Source organism: Lacerta agilis, chromosome 6, assembly GCF_009819535.1.
Source record: "Lacerta agilis isolate rLacAgi1 chromosome 6, rLacAgi1.pri, whole genome shotgun sequence".
Taxonomy (NCBI): domain Eukaryota; kingdom Metazoa; phylum Chordata; class Lepidosauria; order Squamata; family Lacertidae; genus Lacerta; species Lacerta agilis.
In genome coordinates, this window is record NC_046317.1 from 37,113,893 (window position 1) to 37,135,729 (window position 21,837).

The 21,837-nt window shown below is 43.4% G+C and overlaps 1 protein-coding gene across 9 annotated transcripts in view; it reads left to right on the plus strand.

The window, feature by feature from the left end:
- Positions 1-262: 262 nt before the first annotated feature.
- DAB1 (DAB adaptor protein 1) overlaps positions 263-21,837 on the plus strand; it is a 561,275-nt gene continuing 539,700 nt past the window's right edge. For 2 of the 9 annotated variants that reach the window (XM_033152011.1, XM_033152003.1), the window contains exon 1: positions 364-873. The gene's annotated coding sequence lies outside the window, so the exon portion shown is untranslated. Of the gene's footprint in view, positions 874-21,837 lie in introns of all 9 variants that reach the window. The other 7 variants (XM_033152001.1, XM_033152013.1, XM_033152007.1 and 4 more) reach the window with 7 other exon arrangements.

Genomic DNA, 21,837 nt, shown 5'->3' on the forward strand with positions numbered 1-21,837 from the left:
TAGATCACAGAGTGCTACACAGAAGATATTGCAATACATTGGTTTCAATAAACACATTTCTGTGCACCAATAAACATATTTTTGTGTGCATCTAGAGAGCTCTTCTACCCCCCCCCCCCCATTTGAGAAGCCTGCCACAAAGATCTGGAGTTTTTCAAAACAGATCTTTTAAGCCCTTCTGCTGACATTCCTTTATCAACCGGCACTGTGGGAATAATGTGTGTGCAGAATTTGCCCCGGTGTGGAGAACGGATTTCACTGAGCCTGTTTGCTCTTTTCCCCATGCACAAAGATTTCTTTCTCTCTCTCTTTTTAGAGGCAGACCTAATGAACAGGGTGAGCCTAACCTCCAGGTGATGACATGCTTGTTTTGCTACTCCTGCTGAGACACAAATAGCCTGCTGATGAGATGGAGACTGCAGGAATGATTAAGAACAGTTCAGATGCAGAAATGCAACTGCACGGAGAAAGCTCAGGGGCAGCCAGCGATGAGACGCTGTATTGTGCTCTCCTATTAGAAGGAATGTGGTAGTGATGTATAAGGTATGAACGATGTGGCCTGCAGAGTACCAGAAGCATTGCCTTTGCTGCTGTTGCTTCTGCTGCTGAGAAGGAGATGCTCTCACTGAACTGAAACTGCTGAGGATTTTCTCACTAGGATACCCGTCTCTGAGTGCTTCTGCTTTCAGGATCTACGGATTCTACTGCATGCAGACTGACTGATATATATACATACACACAGGGGTTATCTCCCAGAAGAAAATAAAGAACTGTCCATATTGTTTTAGGAACAGAAGACTGGGGGGAGCATTTCCCCCCCCTGCAACAAGAGGATGTGTAGGGGGGCAGATGAGGAAGCAACCCTGTCTGAAGGTAGGAGAGAAGTTATATTCCTCTGATTGCTTTGAGGATGAAATAAAGGGCTGAGGGGGAAAGATGATTTTTGTCGAGTTTGTGGTTTTGATTAAATGTCATGATGATGTTTGGCATCCTTGGTTCATGTACCTGTACAACCCTCTTTTTAAATTAGCTTCTTCTGCCTTTTCTTGGTACAATCCCTTTAGGATGGTTATGATTAGCAATTTGGAAATGATCAGGGCTCATCTACACTGCTGGTGATGGGATGAAAAAATGCAGAAATGCCTCAAAGAGGCTTTGCATCATGTACCAGGCATGCAGTATCCTACTGGGTACAAGTGGCATTGAGAATTGGTCGAGGATTCCTATTAACTTTTCTCCTTTTTTTGCAGAGGTGGGGCTGGAAGGGTGTTGTGGGATTGCATAGATAGCCCTTAATTTCAGTTGAAGTTCATGTTTTTTGCCTTTTTCACTCTCAAGACTGTCCAAAACCTGCCGTTGTCAGCCTAGCTGTATGTGACTGGCGTAAGTTCTACGCAAAGGCAGAGATTCCAGAGAAGGGACTGGAGTCTGGCAGCATGGCATTTATCCTTTGCCTTTGCCACAAGGGCTAAATCATAAGGAAAGGTACATTTTATTATGCAAATGTGGAGATGTGAATCCAGAGTGTGTCTGGTGAGATCTTTCCTCCATACAAGCTCGGGATCCTTTAACTCCTGCGTGTCTGACCCAAAGCAACTTACTTAACATTCTGGTCACCTTTCTGAAAATGGCATGGATAAATGCATGGAGTTATTGACTTCCCGATTTTACACTGTTAGGTCCCCCTTTCCCCAGTCATGTTTCTCCCCCCCCTCTCTCGTGTGTGTGTGTGTGTGTGTGTGTGTGTGTTACTAGGCGTCTCTGATTGGTTTTAACATTTGTACCTGAATAAATATTTTCCTGCCCTTCACACTGCTTCTCGATGCCTCTCCAAAATGCAGATGATTAATCAATTAGGCTAGTGGCCAATTAGGCATAACCTTGTAAGAAAATAATTAGGTATGGGCGTGTGGGGATTTGACTGGCAATGTACTACAGTATACACCCAGATATTAAAGCTCTGCCTTAGTACATATATTCTGTTCAGTGGCTTTTCTAACAAGCATCAAAGTGCATCAACTATAGATATACCTCAAGGGTTTCACATCTTCAATAGCAGCAGTAAATCATATTTTACCAGTACTTTCTGAAGCAAAAAATAGGGAAAGAGGCCAAAGGGACTATTGGCCACCAAGTATCTTACTCGTTTATATATTCTGTTTGTAATTTTTTGTGTGCGCTTGCTTTATGTGTGCATGTGTGTGTGTGTTTCAAATCATGCAGCACCAAAGGAAACGCGGCTAAAGTGTTACATCTGATGAGAACCATTCTTTTTACCAGTATTGTTAAATAAATGCATTATTAAAAGAGGACACATAGAATGGTGGTTCCTAAGTTGTGTTTAGAGAGGAATTCCTCTTTATTGCTACAGAGGTTCTGGCACTGCAGCATTACAATACAGCCATATTAAAAAGGTCCTTGGAGCAAATAGCCCCCTCATGCCTCATCTTCAGTAGACTTAAGTAATTCTCTAGGAAATAATAGCAATGGATTTAAACAATCTAGGCTAAATTGATGGGTTGTTTTTTTAAAAAAAGTTTCTTACATTTACCAGGGGCAAATGTAAACGTAACCTGTCTAGCGTTCTTCAAATTCCTATACATAATTTTGGCAACAGGTCATCTGGTTTTTCAAATGAATCCTAAGGATAGCATCCCCCTTGATTTGTGTATATTTATCCGAGTGGAGGTCTCGTTTCTGTAGTCCTTTGATGAGGAGAGTGGGTGCATGCTGAACATTACTCTTAGCTGAACAGTTTGCTACCATATCTCCCCCGAATATATGAAAAAGGACTAAATAACAATAAGTACAAAGGGAAAGTCGGGATGAAAGGAAGAAGATATTCCTGAAGGATTACTGAGCTGGCAATTTCTAAGATATTAAGGCTTGTTCTGAAATATCCTCTTATTTTTAAATTGTACATGATTGCATTGAGACATCAAATTCAATTCAGTCAGTGAAGAGGCAGCAATATATATGACAGTTGTCTGACACCAAATCCACAATTTCATTCTTGAGAGGCAAAGGAACAGATTCCAAATGCAAAGCTCTTCTCTATTCACATGTCAACCCCTTAACCCTTTGATGCTTTGATGCTTAAGGCTAGTCTTTGAGCTCCAGACCTTTAACTATATACACCAGGCGTTTCCTATTGATGACTAGCACAGATGAAGTGACTTATTTTGCAGTTCTGAATTCTAGTCGTCAGTCTTTGAAAAAAATAAAATTCTGTTACAGTGTTTTTCAAATGCATTATTCAAAAACAGATGCATGTCCTGATTTCAGAGGATTGGGGACGATATCCATCATGCAGATACCAGAAAGCAGGGCTAATTCTGCATTACACTTGACATGGAAATTTTGGGCACAGTGTTGATTGCAAAGATAAGTCCACACCAACTATTCGGATATACCCTTTGCAAAGAATTAATATCACTGGAAAAGGTGATCTAAGACCTGTCAAAGTTCAATGGTGTGAAACATGCCTTGGGTGCAGAAGGTCCCAAGTTGAAGTATCTCTGCTTAAAAAATGTCAGACAATGATGGGAAAGATCACCTGTGCTGGACACTGTGGAGAGCTTCTGCCAAGCAGAGTTCAAAATTCTGGACAGAAAGGAACGGGCAAGCGAATGAGCCAATGTAACACTACCTTTGACCTGGTAGTCAGGCAGAGTTATATTGGCATTATTAGGACAATTTTGAATTGTGCATGGGTTTTTGTGTCTGGGGATCTATAGTAATGTTTGAATTGACATTTTCATTAGGTATGGCTGGCTAAAAAGTACTGTTCCTAAGCTTGCCCGTAGTTTCAAATCTAGGTTTAGCACTAACTACGATACTAAAAAGGTTTGCTTGGCAGCATGGTTTACTGTGCATGGACAAATTGCATCTGCTTTGCTCCTCTTGGCTGTGAAATATTTTTTAAAAATCAATATATATACTGTATCGAAGGGGCAAACAGTGTAACCAGATATGAGGAAGTTTCTTGTGTTGCTAACTCCTCTGGAGCAGACCCCCCCCATCAATATGAAGAAGGACCAAGCTCCAGAGTTTTGACCACATACAACATGAATTCCTGTTTGACAGCTAAGGCAGGCCATGTGTCTTGTTTGCCATAGTTTTCAAATGATGAAGAAATACTGAAAGTGTCAGCCAGGCTTTCAGTAGGTCCCACCCATGTACAAAGTACACATAATGGCTACCATTCATGCTCAAAATGTACAGCAGGAACCATTTTGGACATTGCATTTTGCCATTGAAGATGCTCAGAAAATAGACTGAGCGAAAGGGAGGATTAAGTGGCGCAGTTGAAATGTGGAATGGTACCAGTACATCTCCTTGCACCAAGGACAACCAGGCCACTTAGATATCATCTGAAGTGGGCGTCAGGGTGGGTGATGCACAGTGCTAACTGGATAGAACAGAATTTGAGAGGAAATGTAGGAAAGAATTTGAGAGGAAATGTAGGAAAGGACATAGGAACAAAGGACACAGTCTTATACTGAGACCAGCATCTAGGTGATCTAAAGTATATATCCATGTAACTTCATTGATGTAGGATATATTTTGAGGAGCAAACTAGCCATGATGTTTTGGCCCTTGCATGCTTAGCTTTGTTTACGAATTAGTAGCTGCAGGAGTACCTGGTCCAGATGAAGACCACATTGGGGGGAGTGAGGAGAGAAAATAGATGTGCTGGCCCTGGGGGTGCCCAGCCCAGAGGACACCGGCTGGGAAGACCAGAAACTCACCCGGGGCCGAGCAGGACATGGGCAGCAGTCCCAGACAACAGTGGTAGGTCTAGCGAAGCAACCAAGTCCAGAGATGGGGCAGCGGCAGGGTCAGGAAATATTCCAAGGGTCTAGCCAGGTAGTCAGAGGTCAGGAACATGCCAGAGTCAAAGTCCAGCCCAAGGTTCAGGAGTCCAACAGGGGGTCAGTCCAGGAAGGAGCAAGGCAGGAAGTAGGGCAAGGTCCAGGTCAGAAACAGGCACGAAGACATAGGCAGGCACACGTTAGCAACTGTGTTGCTCACACAACCTGGGGCTGGCCGGCCTTTATCTGCCCTGAGGCATAGGGCGGCCCCGATCCTCTGGTGACTCGCCTCTCCTTCTGGCCTGGAGACGAGCACTCCTGCTGCAGGAACTTAGTTCCCTTTGCCTCTCTGCCTTGAGCCTCCGCAGCTCAGGGGAGGCTGGTGGGTTACCGGACCCAGGGGCAGCCTCAGCTTCCCCTGGCGGGGCTGAGAGTGGAGCATCTGCAGGCAATGGGTCCTCCATCCCATCAGGAGCCAGAGCAGACTCCGCTGATGCCTGCACCTGAGGATCCAGCACAGGTGAGGACCCTTCAGACTCATGCCCTAGCCCCGGATCAGCTGGTTCTGGAGGCGGGGAATCCTGTGCAGGCAGGTATCCCTCAGGTTCAGCATCCAAGTCCGAATCCCAGGCCATCACACCAGATTTAACTCTTTGCCTCTGCTATGATTCTGATCCAGATTCTATACATACAAACCCAATTGGTCACAGGAGAAGTTGCACTAAGGGGAGGTTTTGTCCTGAATCAGGTAGCAGCCCTAAATAGCAAAGGATTAACTCTTCTTCCCCATGCTGTGCTCTAAATCTGGGCCATCCCCCCACATCCTGCAGTAGCAATTTTCTAAAGAAAAAACCAACACGGGCCAACCTAAACATCTCATTGAATGTGGCCCTGAATCATTCTACTATGCAATGGGACAAAGTCCGCAGTTTAGACATGGGGCATGTGTGGTGCAGACTGTCTACTTTTGTGTTGCAGTTGTGATTAGACAGGTTTGGTGTCCTCCTTTTAAAGTTAAATGATAGTTTCTAAGCTGTTTAAAAGGCAAGGATTCTTTTGATACCTTATGGGGTGATCATATAAGTACTTTTGTAAGGGACAGGCTGTGGGAACTGTGAATATGGGGAATGCTTATCATAAGGAATGCTTATCCTAACAAATCTTCACCATGGTAGAATAGCTAAATCCAAAGTCGTATCACAAGAGCTAAATTCTTTTGTTATGAAAGAAAATGAAGTGAACGTAATTCAATTGTTGCCGAAAGGAATTGTGGGAAAATAATGGAATAATCCAAGTTGGTGCCCTGGCTGGGTTAAATATTGATTAATATTTTAAGCTAAGGGTTTTTTGGTGTTTTATTTTTTTACGTCTTCAAGGGAAAAATTGTTGGAAGATTAGCATGGGGAACTAATAGTCAGAAATGGGTTTAGCATTTTATGTGAGAGATTGAATTAAGGATTAAATGAGTGCTTTGCTTTCCTTCAGAGTAGATTACTTTGATCAGTGTGCATTTCACCCTAAGGGTCTGTGGCTCTCTTGACACATACATGGCATGCATCAGTGTGTGCTCAGGGCTTTCCGCATCCTGCCCTACTTATCTGAAAGGGAATCCAACCACTCACATTGCTTTACATATTTTATATTTCATTTCCTTTTTGTTTCATGGCTATGTAGAAGACTGGGTTGTTATTTTTTTTAATTGCTGTATTGGAGCATTTACAGCAGTGTATCTAAAGCCATAGCCATCTTTTGGGATGCACGTTTTACAGCAATATCTGCAGAACTTCTGCCCATGGCCACAATTTGCTGATGTGGTCCTGTGAACAGCTCCTAACATTGGCTTTTGCTGCTGTGGAGTTGGAAATTCACACATGAGGCTTAGAGTGGCTTCAGCATCAATTGGGTTTGTACAGCAAATGTGAACTGTGCACTGGCCATATATTTATTTCTATTGCCAATGCCACTCTTCCACTTTTTCTTCCACATGTACAACAACCAGACAATAACAGATAAAAGGAATAGGCAGCCTGTGGACTTCCACATGTTGGTGGACTCTAACTCCCATCAGCCCCAGCAAGCATAGCTGATGGCCAGGAAGGATGGGAGTTAGCGTCAAATAATTTGAGTGTCTATTCTGCATTGCTTTATTTTAATTCAAAATGTATTGGCTGGGGGTTTTGTGGGTGTTTTTTCCTGTTTATTGTAGTATAGTACATTGAGAAAATTGTGTAGAAGGAGATTAATAAATTATCAAAAACGATGCCTGGAATGCCACACGTTCATCATTGCTGGCATATGGAGTGAGAGGACATCAAATCAATATATGCCTCACGTGTGAAAGCTCCCATTTTATTTCTATAGTATCATGGCACCTAGCAGAGGCTGGGGATGTGATTTCATGGTGGTGCTGCCTCACAACTTGAAACTGGCAACCCACTCTCCAACTCGCCTGCAAGTAACTTATGTATACTGACAGTGGTTACTGGGATAGTCCTGGTGTCCTGTGAGGTTACTAGCTAGACAGGAATCAATTGTGGAGGATAGCCACATCTAGCAGTAGCATTATGTTTTGGGATGTAAAAAGCCATCATTTTCTGTTCCACCCTGTATTCTTCACAATGCAGCACTGTTTCCATTACACTGCAGCTCATCTTCCACCAAAAACTATGTTATTTGTCCCTCTGCTCACTGTGACAAAATTACATAACTTACGCAGCTTTCATAATTTGCAAAAAAATCGCCTAAATTATGTTGTGATTTTATTATTCCACCCAAATAATTTTGATGCAAAGGAAACACAATGGAAATTGGGTGGTGGTGGTGGAATGTAATCAATTACATATTGCAGGCTGAAAGAAACTACAGCAAATACGGATTGCATTCACTGGATGGGTTATCATGGGACAAATAAGTAAACATTGGCAATTTCCTTTCCCATTTCTGATTTTGTTGGAATTCTATAACATCCCTACCTTTGAATACCAGTCACTGGGGCACAACAATGGGAGAGGACTATTGCTCTCACATGCCATGTCTCTTAGTTTTTACACCAGAATAAGCTGCACTGGTATACATAAATAAACAGATAATTACTTTAACACTATGGCACAAAGGGGATTCTAGATGAAGTTTTTGCATGCACACAATTTATGGGCATGGGTAATATATAATTTCAAGCGTATAATAACAATGGCTCTGGGTTAACTGTCTTTGATATTTGTGCATTGACTAACTTACATTTGTGTAACGCAGGGATATGTTGACAAGAATAACTTGTTTCAAACTGCGAGAAGATGCTGTGCTTAAGAATGAGAGATGATCTGTGCATCATTTTACATGACACAAATCCTCCCCCTGCTGCTTGTTTGATGACCAGTGTTAATGTTTTCCTTGTTGTTGGGAAAGAATTGCTTGATCTCAGTAAAGAGTTGTGCTTACCATGGGCTGTTTATTTATCTGCACATGTGATATCATATCCTCATTAGAAAGCAGATTTTATGTGCAGCTTTAAAATAGTCAATGTGATTGAGGATCCATAAGAAAGCAGTTAAATCCAGAGTTTCCAAATAAGTCTTTTATGCAGAGAATAGTGAACACCCTAATCCTGACCACATTTCCTTGGAATTTTCTATTGATTTCAGTGGAACCAAGTAGCTATGCTTCAGATAACAGATTGCACTCCAATAGGAAATCATGAGTGTATGTATCCAAATCCTTTTTTGGTCACTTAAGGGTATATCATGTTCTCCCTCAAAGAGGGCACGTGTTGCGGTGCGACCTGGCAACCAAACCCTGTGTTGTGGGTGGGTTCAATTGGATAGCCATAACACCCTGTTGGTAGGTCCCTTGATGCTGGATCGAGGGACCTACATAAGCCCATGCACGTGTCCCTGAGTTTCCTCTTTGGGCAAGTGCATCGGAACACCTGCCCACCTCTCCCTATACTTAGGGCTTGTGCTTGACCTTGCTATGCCGTCGTGTGTCGTCTGTCATTGGGACAGGGGCACGGCAGGAATTTTCCCCACTTGGCTTATTGGCTGTTGCCACTTGGGTTTCACCTGCCACATAGCAAATTGTCACAACTTGTAAGGTTGCGGATAGGCTCTGGTTCAGGTGAACCCTCTCGCCATCCCTATGCGAAGGGTATTCCGTTAAAGGAATCCAAGGACTCAATGGTTTGGTCAACCCTGAGAGGGGTTGTGCCCATGCCTGAGTCCAAGAGGGACATCTGGGTGCTGGACTAGACTGACCCCAGCTTTCCGCTGTTCCAGGGTGCTCACCCTAGGCTGACCTATGCTGGTGCCCTGGGTCAGCGCATAGCTGTCAACTTTTTCCTTTTTTGTGGGAAATTCCCTTATAGCATTGGGAAACAGTAGGAAGGGTTGACAGCTATGTATATAGCAGTGGGGAACAGCAGGGAGGGATGACAGCTATGGCCATCAGTGCTACCTGCAATGGTGCAGGGAGCTAGTTGAACCAGAGCCTATGCAACCACTCAATTGATGTAATCAATAAAGTTGTGGCCTAAATTCTGCCAAAAACCAAACCAAAATTTTGACTCTTGTCTGAATTTATTTAAGGGGGAGGTTAAAGGTCTAAACACGCAACTTGTTGGGAGCACAGGGCGGGGCAGTAAATAGATTAGGATCTGCTAACAGATGCCCAGGTGATTTGCCCAGAATGTGGGTGAATATATCATTCCATTCCCCACCCCCAAATGTTAAAGCAAGTGATCTCAGAGTTTAGTTTGTGTGTCTTGTTCCACTGTATTTATCTTGAAAGCTAACCATATACCAGGCAACTTGGTTTGTAGTTTGAATGTCACCTTTCCATGGAAAGAGTAAAGATACTTTAGTTGGATGCAATAAAGCAATAATTTAGTTGCATTTGTAGGCAAATACAGCTTTAATGCTATATCAAGTGGAAATGTAAAATTTTCTTATATTCAGTTACTTCAATAGCTAAAAAGGTGGAAAAGGAACAGAAATCAAATGGACTAGGTGTGTAACTGCATTCATAATTGTTGGTAAAGGAGAAAATAACCATGTCCTTAGAAATTTTACTTTGGAGCCCAACATTTTAGAGTTGCTGCAGACATCTGTTTGTTATCAATAGTCATGCACATATACGCATTTACTTTTGTGGTGTAATGATTAGACTAGGGCCTGGGAGACCAGGAATCTCATTGGGTGACATTGGGCCAGTCACTTGTTAACTCACCTCAGATCACATCTTTCTCCATTCTCCACTCTCAGAATGATTGAGGACTTCTACGTTCTCTTGCTTCCTGTCTGATACCCTCCTCACACCATTCAGCTACTGATGTAGGTAGGCCAGCACTCAGGAGTAAGGAAAGGGGGCCATGAGGTTCACTCGGCTGCTGCTAAGGACCCTAGTGCTGTGGGATCTTATCCATGGGGTTCCTGCCTGCCAGCCTTGGGTTTAGTGCCCCCTTGTCACCTGCATTTGGTTCAGAGTCTGGCTCCTTAGCCAGTGACTTTGCAGCCTCTGACTTAATACCATCATTGCTGGTTGTGGGATCAGGACACATGGTGAGCAGTCAGTTCTGCCTGTGTTACTGACTGGAAAATTGCAAGATGATTGTGATGGTGGAGTGAATAGAAAAAGATATGGAGGGAGAGAGGAAGTATAGAGAGAGTGATGAGGTGGCACCAAAGAAAATGGCAAAGAAACTGATGGTGACTGGTGTCATTGGTTAGGAAATAGGGGTTATATTCAGCCTTCTCCACCTGTTTTCCCAGCTTGTCAGCCAATCCTTCAAGTGTCTAATTAAACCAATTAGTCTGGCACAACTGTTTAAATTTCCACGAAGTTTCAGCCTTTTCCAGTGCTCTAGAACCAAATGCCATACATTGGAGACGTGTGTTCATTATTTTATTGGGCTGGCTTAGGGTTATGGTTGCCCTTTATGTACAGGCTTTAAATCTTCAAATAGCCTTTGTTGGTTGATGAATAGAATACAGTGACCTTGTTCTCATTTTGAAGGAGGTGAGTCTTCTGGCACCACTCCATGGCAGGAGAACATTTAGTAATGATGCAATTTTCTTGGTGCTATCTCTACTAGACACCCAAGGCAAAGCTAATCAGGACAAACAGAAAAGGGACAAGAGAAGGGAAAGTGAAAAGCTATTCAAGCTATTCTGGATACTTCATGCCAATCATTCTGATTCTTAAGTGACGGCTGTGTCCTAATGTTTTTTAGTTTGTGCACTTGTATGTTTCACTTTGAGTAATACGTCTTTTCGAGGGAATACTTACTTGGGATATTCAGAATGCAAATTTACTGCCTCTGTGAGAGTGTTTGCAAGAGGATGGTGAAGTCAGCAAAAAAAACAGTGAATTTTGTTACAAATAAATATTTTTAAAGTGTTTTTTTTTTGCCAGCTGCTGAAGCAGATTATGTTTCAGGAATGCTGAAAAAGCAGTGGAGAGTGGGAGAGAGCTGCATTTGGATTCTCACTGCTGAACAGTGCGAGGAAAGTGTGTGCATAGGGGAAACACAACCTCTGTTCACTTTGGAAATACAACATTTTCTTGGTATTAACCAAAGAAAGATATTGTGACTAACGGAGAGGAGGCAAGATGGCGCCGGATCAGGTCGCTTCAAAATCGCGGCAGCGTGAGTAGGAGTCTTATTCTCAAACTGCACTGCTAAAAAGGCTCACCCCAGGAAGAATTATTGCTAACTACTATCAGTGAAGAATTCCTGGGGAGGCTGGAAGGTCTATAAATCTCCTCTTCCTCCTGAAGTAATTCAAAATAACTCCAACTCCAACCTCCCCCCTCCCTGTAATACAATCAGAGCCCTCAAACCGGGGTCGGGATAAAGCAGCCTCCCCTAGCCAAGAGTTACAATCATGGTCCTAACAAGAAAATGCTGCAAAGATTTGGGCATTTCTCCCACAAAACCGGCACCAACGCCCACAAAAGGAAAGCAGACTAAAATTCCCACCTACTTCCAACCTAGGGTCATGGAGGCAGACCCCCCAGGAGTTCCTCACCCGCACGAGTGGTCACTGGAACACATCTGGCTTGGAAGAGAGGAGAAAACAAACGCTAGTGGAGAGGGAGTGGACTTAGCTTCCGAACTAAATCAAGCTGAGACAGCCGAAGAGGGCCATTTAGTAAGTACGGAACAGGAGACTCTTTTGGTAGATATGGAAACCAGCCAAAATGAGCCCCCCACTCCCTCCCCTTCCGGAGAAAAAACAAGGCACTTCCCCCAGTCTGAGCTGACCGAATCCGACGTCTGGCCAAACAGCCCAAGGCTTGAGCACCTGGACTATTTTACTTTTCACTTAGCTGGCATGTACGAGGAATCTCTCAAATGCCATTTCGCACAACTATGTAAAGAACTCGAGCCGATAAAAATTTTTTTGTCGGAAAGCCTGAATCTGCTCTCCACGCTAACTACATTAATCAAGGGCAAAGAGGCTGTTCCCTCTGATACGGCATCCAGCAATAGGGCAAATGAAGGGGGACTCAAGCCAGGACTAGAGCATAAAATAACAAATAGTACCAAAGAGGGAGGGATCCCTGTTCCAAAAAAACAAAAACAAAAACAAAAACTGGCCTCTAGGAGAAAACATCCCACACAAAAGGTGAAAAAGTCAAAAAACATCAACTTGAAAGGACGAAAGGGAACCCCGAGTGGCAGGAGGGGGAAAATGAACTTCCAAAAGCTGTTCAAATTGCTGGAGAACATAATACCTAAGAAATCAGCCCCCAATACCCAGAAGGGAAAAATAAGCATACAGGTATCACCCAAGCAGGTTGGGGAAATGCCTCACGCCCTTTCAGAACCCACACCAACCTCTAATGGAGTACCGCCAAAACACACGGAACCTGCAGTTTATAAGCAGGTCCCCTCGACTTTGGCACCCCAAGGAGAGCCCGGTAACCATAATACCTCAAAGAAGGCCCAAGCCAATGTGTCACAGTCTTGCTGGAACTTAAAACTGAACATTCACGAACTGGTTCTCTCAACACTATCTATGAAAAGATTTCCCTCATCCCATGTTAGGAGAAAAGAAATCATCTCTGCAATTATCGCTTCAGCAACCGGGGGCCTCGTGACAGCAAAAAACATCAGCGAGGTAAAACTCCTCCCTTATGACATAGCGCAATGCAGAGCCAAAGTGACTTTCAAGGACGGGCTCTCAGTTAAACGGGTTTTGTCAGCTAAAGAAAACTTGCTGAGGGAAGATCTGCTAGTGCAGCGCTTTTTCGAAAACATCGAAGCCCCCTCCCCACTCTTTGGATCCTTTAAGCCAGGCAAGCCAAAAATCAAAGCAAATCCCAAAGAAGCTAACAGCGGTGGATACCGCAAATCACCCCCCTCGGAGATGGGTCCCCCCAATCAGGTGGGACTACAGAAGAAAATCTCTCAACTACCAGTTACATCAGAAGCTGATATTCCCCTTGAGGAGGAGTACCCCCTCACAACATACTTTGAACAGATACAACGCTCCCAAGACGCATTAATTGAAAGACTCGCGGTTATAAGGAACTCCTTACATCTCCTAGCCCAGCCACCACCTTTGGAATTCAATTTTACTAACCATAAAGCCAAACCCCTAACTAAAGAAGAATGGTTTACCAGTCTATTTCTGTCTCCAGAAGAAATGGGCTCCCCCACGCCTCCTTCAATCCCACATCACAAATCACAACAAATTGAGCTAGTGGTTCCAGCGCCGGGAAACGGCTCAATCTTCAGGGACTGTCTGGGAACCCTGGAAGTCATCCACACAGAGGATTGAATTCAGGGGTCAGAGGGATGCTCCCTGTTCGGACACACTAACATCTTAACCCAAAAGGGTTCTCAAACAACACCACAACCCGGAAAAATCAAGGCCAACTTTAAGGCACAAAGGAGTCAGTGGCAGAAAACAGCTGAGTGCGATAAAATCAAAAACTCCCATGGAAAAACCTCAGCGCTAAACATTCTCTCCTGGAACATAGCAGGCTGGGCTAGTTGCTTATCCCGCTCTTCCGATATTCCTTTCTACCGTCAAAACTTTAGTATTATTGCCCTCCAGGAGACTTGGGCAGCTGAAAACCCAATCTTGGAAGGATATCACACATATGCAGTAGGGGCGGTCGCAGGTAAAGGCCCAGGGAGGCTCAAAGGGGGGTTATGTATACTGATCTCATCACACTTAAATGCCCTATGCAAGGAACTATCCCCGCTAGAGCAGCTTGCAATGGCCCTACTCATCTCCTGGAGAAATTGCAATCTCTTAATCATTAACGTCTACATTCCCCCAACCTCAAAAAAAACAGATATCGAGAGTAAATGGACAAAACTGGCCTCATATGTCAGGACACTGCAAGCAGACTATCCAGGAGCAAAGGTCCTGCTGGCGGGTGACCTGAATGCAAGATTAGGGCCGGATGATCCCAGTTTAGAAATCAAATACAGGTATACAATCGGTTACCTAGCTGCCTCCGACCCAGAAACCTACCAACTTCCAAGGCAATCAAAGGATCAATACTCTAATTTCGCAGGTGCTTGTCTCCTTAAATTCTCACGACAGCTGAGTCTCCCTATTCTAAATGGGTGTACCAGCGGCGATATTCCTGGGGAATTCACTTACATGTCTGGGGCAAAAACAAGCACAATCGACTACATGCTGGCAGATAAAGAACTCCTACCAATAATCGAACATCTAAAAGTACTTCCATTCATTGAAGGGGACCATTTTCCCTTACACCTGCAGGTAGCACCAAAAATCGAATCTCCCTTCCTGAGGACAATTTATCCCGCTGAAATTACTGCCTTAGAGCGACCTGGCTGCAGAGCTAAATGGTCCCAGGCCCTCGGCCGCAGATTGAAGGAGATCCTATCCCCTGGAAAACTTAGTACAATCTTGAATGGCACGGGGCCCAATTCCATGTCTGAGGACCCAATCTCTGCGTATGATAGCCTACTTCAAGAATTAAAACCGTACCTATTCAACATCACAGGGAAAAAGTTTAACAAACCGCCAATACCCAACAAACCTTGGTTCGACCACTCTTGCCTGGAAGCTAAGAGAGCCCTTCAAAATGCATACAAGGCAGCCCTGACAGCCGAAAAGGCGGATAGATTAAAAGCCTACCTTATTGTCCGCTCCCAAAAAGAAGAGTACAAAAAGCGTATAATTCAGCAAAAGAATGCTTACAGCAGAAAATGCTGGGCGGAATTAATCAGCGCGGCGAAATCCAAAGATCAAACCCTTTTTTGGAAATTAGTGGCCCCTGGCATCCGCATGACCAACGCTTCTCTTATCTCACAAATCCCTCCAAATCTCTGGGTCTCGTACTTTCAATCTCTTTATGACGACATTGTACCATCATTTCAGACCTGCAAAATAGAACTACTGGCAAAATGGCCCCCAGTAACAGTATCTGAAATGGAAACCTACATTAACCAACTAAAATTGGCTAAAGCCCCCGGCCTAGACGGAATAACACCAGAAATGTTAAAAGCACAAGTGGAATGGTGGGCACCATTTCTAGCTGCCCTCTTCACACATATTGATGACTCTGGCCGTATCCCCAGAGATTGGGGAACAGCGATAATAGTGCCACTTTACAAAAAGGGTAATAGACGGGACCCAGCAAACTACAGGCCGATTAGCCTACTAAGCGTGACCAGCAAGCTTTATGCAAAGCACCTTCTCGCCAAGTTTTCAGACTGGTTAGAGAAGGAAGACATCCTCGCTATCGAACAAGCGGGATTCAGACCCGGCCGGTCCACGTTGGACCACTGTCTCACGTTACATCATCTCATAGACAAATACAAATCAAGGGAGCAGGCCTCTCTGTATGCCGCCTTCGTAGATTTAAAAGCTGCATTCGACACCGTGTCCAGATCCAGACTCTGGAATAGACTGCAGGACACATCAATCGACAAACGGCTCCTATTACTAATCCAGGCACTTCACGCAAATACGGCCCTCAGAGTTAGGTGCAGCCACCAAGGGCACCTAACAGACCCCATCAAAACATACAAGGGCGTCAGACAAGGGTGCCTTTTGGCTCCACTACTTTTTAACTTCTACCTTAACAACCTAGTAGCTGCACTAACTGATTTGGATTTCCACCCGCCAAAGCTCGCAAACCGGCACATTCCCGTCCTTCTATATGCCGACGATGCGGTTATCCTATCCAGAACACCAGTCGGTCTCAAAAGGGCATTAAGGAGGCTTGCTATATATTGCGAAAGAGAATGCCTCAAAATCAATTACCAAAAAACTAAGGTAATAGCGTTTGGGAAAAAAATCAAAGCCCAGAAGCTGGGAACTACAAGGACATAGATTAGAGCAAGTTTCCAACTATAAATATCTCGGAATGGCAGTACAGGCCACAGGAGCAAATAAAATGCATATAAATTCTGTTGGAAGCTCAGCCGAAAAATCCGCAAACTGTATTCTCAAATTCTACAGAACACAGGGGGGCTTCTTCGTTCCGGCGGCCCTTAAGTTATTTAAGGCCAAAGCGCTGGCTCAGCTCCTCTACGGAACCTTTCTAGGCCCGTCCTCCTCTTTCTCTCCCTTGGAACGTGTACAATCTAAATTTCTCAGAGCCCTCCTGCACGTCCCCAAATGCGTATCCAACGCATGGATCAGACTCGAAACGGGAATGATGAGTGTGGAGGCTTCAATACGCCTAACATCAATTTATAAATGGCTGGCTCTAAATCTGAAACCCCAAGGGATTGCACCACTGATCCTTTGCGATCAGTTTCAGTCCGGGTGGCAGTTAGCGGTCCTGAATTCTCTCCAGAATATGGGCCTTTCCCCCCAAGCCCTCTTAAAGATGGATCCAAGGCAAGCTAAAGTAACAGTCAGACAACGACTCAGTGACATTGAAAGACAACAGGACTGTTCAAGATGCCCTGAATACAGAACAGGAGAAATCGAGAGATACATAGCTGCCCCGGCACCTTACCTCTCCTTTCTCCTGTCAAAAAACTCAAGAAGGGCGTTTACTCTTGCCAGAAGTGCGGCATTGCCCACACCAGTGCTGGAGGGGCTCTATAAAAAATCCCACACGCCCAAAGACTCTGCGCATGCCCACTAGGGGAAATAGGAAGCCCTGAACACTTGTTCTTCAGATGCCCTCTATATGAAGAAGCTCGAAGGGAGATCATGGACCCCATACTGGTGAGGTTTGCAAGCCTCCCAGAAAAGCAGTTATACAACCTGCTCCTGTTAGGTAAAGACCCGATGATTACCAGGGCGGTTGCCAGATTTTGTGTCCAAATTTGCAGATATAGACCTTCTTCTCAGCCCATCTAAGTTTCTCCTCAATGGAATCTCGAGCGAGCCGGGCTCAGCCTTCTGCAGCCACTATTTTAAATCTTTAACATTGTAATGCAATTAATAATTTTCTTTTAAATCTTGTTCAAAGAGTTTTATATATGTAACATCCCCAGAAAGTGTTTCGTCAAAGGGATCCGCTGTATTTATTTTTATTTTTACTTTACCTCCTTTTTAAGAGCTGGTCTTTGACCGTAATAAAGAATGATTTGATTTGATTTATTGTGACTAACCTTGGGTTGTTGTTGTTTTTTAAACCAAGGAACACAACAACTTGTTAATCTAATTATAGCTACTCAGCTTATCCTAATTTTAATTATGGAGGTTAGATCTAAGGCTAAAGAGCTCATTACAAGGCAAGGCTTTAAAAAGTACCGTATTTCCCCCATAAGACGCCCCTATGTATAAGACGCCCCCTATTATAAGAAGGTGGGGGGAAAAAAAGATGGCCCCTGTGTATAAGACGCCCCCAAATTTTGGACATTATTTTTATGGGGGAAACCTAGTCTTATACACTGAAAAATATGGTATATTATACAATGAAGGCTTCCAGAAGCCAACCATCAGCATCCTCGTTATAGCACTGGTACACTCTTCCATTGGACAGGAGTGAGCCCTTCGCAGCAGTAGCCTATGGGTTTTGGTTTCTTCTTCATCTTCATCAGAGCCAACCAGTTGCTTATGAGGAACTCATGAGCAAAAGCCCTCTCCTGCTGTTGTGACCCACAGGCTAACATTCTGACCCTGGAGGTACTATATTGCTAGTAGCCACTGATAGCCTTATTCTCTATGAATTTGACTAATGACCTGTTAAACCACCTAAATCGGTGGCCATAGTTTATGTGTGCTGTGTGAACTGCTATCTCCTTTTGCTATGCTTGGCTCAGTGATTCTTTGCTGACTTGGCTTTCTTCCCACTCACATGAAAACTGAATAGCTTGCTCCAGGCACAAGGGAAGCTCATTCTGCAGCAAGATGGAACTTCAAATGACCTTACTGTGTTGTGAGAACAGCAGAACAATCTCAGACACTCAACCTTTATTTATTAAAATGTTTTAATACCAACTTTTGGCCCTATAAAGACAATTTGTGAAAAGAAAAGGCAAAAAAGCAAGTTAAAGGGAACCAGAATTACATCAAAACATTAACAACTCGGATGAGGAGAGTTAGAAGCTCCTCTGATGACTGAGGAACAACATATCGACAAATAGCATGTAGTAGTGACTGATGCCTGATAATTTATAACTTTTGGGAGTCCATGTTTTAAGGCTGTAGGCATTTTGTCTGAGGTGAAATTGGTGTGTGTGTAAATAAGACTCTTCTGTACTTTTCCCCATTCTCACTCACAAGTGACAGATAACTACTTCAGTGGGGAGGGACAGATTTATTTATCATGTGAGAGATTTATTAATCACTGAAACCATACAGTAAGAATAAAAGCAAATAAAACAAATAGCACAATTCTAAAAAAAATAAAATAAACCCAGAGCTGCTCACAAATTCCTGCATTGCAGGGGATTGGACTAGATGACCCATGGGGTCCCTTCCAACTCTATGATTCTATGAAGTAAACGTGGACTTCTGGGAAAACTTGGAGAAACAGAAAGGCTTTTTAGTGTTGGTGCTGGTATGACCTCAATGAACAGCGTGTTCCACCTGAACCTGCATGGAAAGACCTGGTCCTGACTATCATGGGACAAACTAAAATGTCTCTTTGCCCTGGAATTAATTTCCCTCTTGTACAATAAGAAGTATGGTGTGTGTGGGGGGGGGAAGCTTTTTTTTTCTTGAGGCCAAGGGGATTTTCAGAGGCATTTATAGGTTGTTCCATGGTAATCTTAAGTGCTGTGGCATTTTTTTATTATTGTGACTTCAATATCCAGGAAAGTGAGGCTCATATCAAAATTAATGGCTTTATCATGTGCCAGAGTGAACTTTCCCACTTATCACATTGATCCTGTGGGTATTATTTGTTTTGTCTTCTCTTTTGTGGCATGGCTTTCTGGAATCATTAATTTTGCTAAATATATCAAGACTGCAATCCTATACACACCAACCTGGGAGTAAGCCTTATTGAACACAGTGGAATTTATTTCTGAGCAAACTTTTGGTGCAGCATGTTTGGGTAGTTCATGACCTCACCTTCTAGCACAACCCAAACCTGGACATATGGACTAATCCAGGTGTTGACTTGAGGCTTGTTGGATCTGCTTTGTTACTTATTAGAACCCCAAGATGTAGCCAAGTACAAAAAAAAGTTAGAATTAAAATAGCAGGGTCCCCATTGTTGTTCAGTCGTTTAGTTGTGTCTGACTCTTCATGACCCCATGGACCATAGCACGCCAGGCACTCCTGTCTTCCACTGCCTCCTGCAGTTTGGTCAGATTCATGTTGGTAGCTTCAAGAACCTGTCCAACCATCTCGTCCTCTGTCGTCCCCTTCTCCTTGTACCCTCAATCTTTCCCAGCATCAGGGTCTTTTTCAGGGAATCTTCTCTTCTCATGAGGTGGCCAAAGTATTGGAGCCTCAGCTTTCAGTGAGCACACAGGGCTGATTTCCTTAAGAATGGATAGGCTTGATCTTCTTGCAGTCCATGGGACTCTCAAGAGTCTCCTCCAGCACCATAATTCAAAAGCATCAATTCTTCGGCGATCAGCCTTCTTAATGGTCCAGCTTTCACTTCCATACATCACTATAAGGAAAACCATAGCTTTAACTATCTGGACCTTTGTCGGCAAGGTGATGTCTCTGCTTTTTAAGATGCTGTCTAGGTTTGTCATTGCTTTTCTCCCAAGAAGCAGGCATCTTTTAATTTCGTGACTGCTGTCACCATCTGCAATAACTGGCTAATAACAAAGCCAGGGGAAGTGATGATATTCCAGGTGAACTATTTAAAATTTTAAAAGATGATGCTGTTACGGTGCTACACTCAATATGCCAGCAAGTTTGGAAAACTCAGTAGTGGTCAGAGGATTGGAGAAGATCAGTCTACATCCCAATCCCAAATAAGGGCAGTGCCAAAGAATGCTCCAACTACTGCACAATTGCACTCATTTCACACGCTAGCAGGTTATGCTTAAAATTCTACAAGGCAGGATTAAGCAGTATGTGGGTGGAGAACTCCCAGAAGTGCAAGCTGGATTTTGAAGGGACAGGAACCAGAGACCAAATGAAAACATGTGCTGGATTATGGAGAAAGCTAGAGAGTTCCAGAAAAAAACATCTACTTCTGCTTCATTGACTATGAAAAAGCATTGTGATTGCGTTGACCACAGCAAACTATGGCAAGTTCTTAAAGAAATGGGAGTGCCTGATCACCTCATCTGTCTCCTGAGAAATCTCTGTGGGACAAGAAGCTACAGTTATAACTGGATATGGAATAGCTGATTGGTTCAAAATGGGGAAAGGAGTACAACAAGGCTGTATATTGTCTCCCTGCTTATTTAACTTATATGCAGAATTCATCATGTGAAAGGCTGGACTGGATGAATCCCAAACTGGAATTAAGATTGCTGGAAGAAATATCAACAACCTCAGATAAACTGATGACACAACCTTAATGGCAGAAAGTGAGGAGGAATTAAAGAACCTTTAATGAGGGTGAAAGAGGAGAGCACAAAATAAGGTATGAAGCTCAACATAAAAAAAAAGATCATGGCCACTGGTCCCATCACCTCCTGGCAAATAGAAGGGTCCCCACTAGCAGATTCTTAACCAGGGATTAATTTTCAATAGCAAAACAACTGTGTTAACAGACCTTTCACATAAAAATCCACCACTAGTTAGCATTCTTCAATCAACAAACATTTTATTATTGTATCAACTGGGAGTCAGATCACTCAGCTATCTCCCAGTTGATCTCAGCCCTGCCCACCCCTGATTACAACAGTTGGTGATGTTGGGATCATCCTGCATATTGTTAAAACTTTTGCAGGTTCCTTCATGTCCTATATGCGGTGGGCCTGACTTTTGTCTACACATATCCTCATTTTAGGACAGAGCTGAATGTTTTCCAAAGATAACATCTTTTCAGCACACAAAGCGGCTCTGGGGGAAGCTTCTAAAAACCTAGCTACTTTATTATTTATGTCCCTATTTTCAATTTAAGGAAATCAACAGAGCTTACAAGAACAATGCATAAAACAAAACAAAAGTTCAAAGAAGCCAGTGAATTGAAATAGTAACACCATACTAAAACACCAATAAACAGCAGTATTAAACCTTCTGGCATTTAATTATCACAACTGTGAGCATCAGTTACAATTAAAATACCCAAGAAGAGTCCTGCTGCATGACCACTGTGAGAACAAGATGCTGGAGTAGATGAGCCAAGTGCAGTCCCAGTGCAGTCATATACCGTAGATTTGCTTAATGGCATTGTGATATTGGCAGTTTTATTTCCACTCCCTCTCCCAATGATCCTAACATGGAATCTACCTTTTCCATAGCTACTACACAGAGGGTCAACATTCTGATTCCAGCTATCCACTGCAATCCCAAAGCCCTATTTCTGGTTAGTTGCTGCCAGTTCAGACCCATGAATGTATATGTGGAATTAGCTTTTTGTTGTCGTTGTTGTAGTATGCATCACACCGAATTGCATTTGCCATTTTCCTGACAGTTGGAGCTCTTCAGAATCTATATTTGTTTTAAACACCACAAACAATTTGGTATCATGAGCAAACTTGGCTACCTCA